The sequence below is a fragment of the Gekko japonicus genome, unplaced genomic scaffold (genome assembly GCF_001447785.1).
Source record: "Gekko japonicus isolate JY-2015 unplaced genomic scaffold, Gekko_japonicus_V1.1 scaffold2109, whole genome shotgun sequence".
NCBI classification, from domain to species: Eukaryota; Metazoa; Chordata; class Lepidosauria; order Squamata; family Gekkonidae; genus Gekko; species Gekko japonicus.
In genome coordinates, this window is record NW_015171567.1 from 1 (window position 1) to 2,255 (window position 2,255).

The following is a 2,255-nucleotide window of genomic DNA, read 5'->3' on the forward strand; positions in this document are numbered from 1 at the left end:
GGGACCCTCTGCCCCGGGCTGCAGCGCTGCCTCTCCAGTCCACCCCATTTGGGTTTTCCTTTGCATCCCCCCTCCCGGCCCAAGGGGCCTGGCGGTGAGGAGGACACACCAACTCGGAGCTGCCCTTTTTACAGTTTATCTCTCTGGTACCTGGCATCACCTTTTATGGCACATGTGGCTTGTCTCGAGAAAGTGACCTTTCAGTCAGACCTGGCCCTCTCATAAGAACATAAGAGATGCCAATGTTGGATCAGGCCAAAGGCCCATCCCGTCCAACACTCTGTGTGTCACACAGTGGCCAGAAATACCAGGGGCCATCAGGAGGTCCACCAGTCGGGCAACAAGTGAGTCCGACGCTTCTGCTCCAGGGTGAGCAGGGGGTGGGACTCGATGGCCCGTGTGGCCCCTTCCCACGTGGTGTGATCCGACGACCCCTCGGAAGCCATTCCTGTCTCTGACAGGGCAGCCTCCTGGCCTCCGAGCCCAGTGAGGGTTCTGGCAAGGGGCATTCTGGGCGGCCTTGTCTGGGGTACGGGTCCTGGCCTTCCCCTCCTCAGTCTGGGAGCCTGAGCATCCTCCCGCGAGGTCTGGCTCCACTGCAGACGCACCAGAGGGCTCACCGTTTGCGTGCCGAGAAGGGGGGGGGGCGAGGGCCACCTCGGCCTTGTGCCCAGAGGTGCCCATGGCCGGAGGAGACCCTGTTGACCTTCTGCTTGTCTGGCTGGCCGTTGGGAACCTGGCCCAGGACGGAGCCCTCTCAGGGGATCGTTCTTTGCAGGCAAGAGCCGATCCGACAGCAAAGCCCGGGCGGACGCCTTCTTTCCCCTTCTGCACGGCAACGGCTTGGTGCTGAGAGGGAGGCGCTGTGGGCTGGGCGGCCGAAGGTGCCAGGCAGGGTTTCCCCTCCAGAGCCACTCCCCGGCCGACCAGGCTGCTCCTGCTGCTGCTGGGCTCGAGGGCGGCTGGGTGTGCTCCCTCTCCCCGGCAGGCCTGTGGGAAGAGGCGCAGGCAGGGCGTGTGGGGATCCTGCACTGGCAAGTCTCAGTCTGCTTCTCCAGTGCTTGGTGGGCGGGGAGGCAGCGGATCCTGGGCTCTTGGCCAAGGCCTCGCAGAGCACATGAAAGGGGGACTGGGCGTGGCCCATGGGGAAGCAGGAAGGGGTGGTGGTGGTTCACAGCACACTCCCCTGGGGAGGGGAGGAGCAAGGCAGCAGCCCCTCCGCACCCACCCACAGTGAGGTCTCTGTGGCCAGGGAGGTGGGCAATGCCGTCAATACCGGGTGGGGAGGGCTGGGCTGGGCCCTTGCCAGGGAGCAGGAACGGCTCAGGGGTCTCGGCTGCACCTCCTGGGCCCCAGGATTCCGTTGCTGCCTGCAGGGAGTGACCTTGGCCTGCCTTTAAGGAGTGTTGTGGGGACCATCCCTTTGGACACTTGAGATGTACTGTGAATCCCCCTCACCTCCCCTTTGTCAGCTCCCTGTGGCAGGGCTCTGTCGCGGGAACCTGTTCTCGGTGCCTCGGCTCAGCCCGGCACAAAGGCATCCCAGCAGCCCGGCCTCATCCAGCCTCCTGCTTCCAGGCAGATGATGCGGGGGGGAGGCCACGGAGCAAGCGGAGACACCTGGCCTGCTGACTGCTCCCCTCCCCTGTACCTCCCTCCCTCTGGGCCCGGAGGCCCCACGTGATGTGGCCTTGGTGGCTAGCAGGCAGCCCTGGTTCTGTCTGTCCCCCCCCCCCACACCTTTGTCCGCCCCCTTGCATTTACACAAAACCGCTGTAAGGGGAAATGCCTCTGAGCATGTGCAGAGGGACAGGCAGGAGTGACGAGGGGGGCATGGGAGCGGTGTGTGTTGCTTGTGCTGGCAGAGCAGAGAGGGGGTCGCCATCCAGTGTTCCTCTGCAGAGCCTGGACTGTGGTCAGGATTCGGCCAAGGGACTTGTTGGCAGGCGCTGGGCAAGGAGGGCGGCCGAGGGCCAGGGCTCCAGGCGGGCCGGGGGCTGCCTGTGGGCGGGGAAGCCAGTGGGTGGCATGAGTGAGGCTGTGCGACGCCGTGGTTGGCGCCTCCGCCTGGGGTTTGGGGGACAGCGGCTCCGACCCCCGTCCCAGGCCTGCCGGTGGAGCAGGAAGAGAGCCCTGCCTGCCGCCCTGCCGCCTTCTCCGCCTGTCTGCGGGCGCTCCGAATGCCTCGCTCGCTCCCCGGGGCTGGCCACGCGGCTCCCCCCACCGCCACCGCCTGCTGCGGGGGGGGGGGGGGG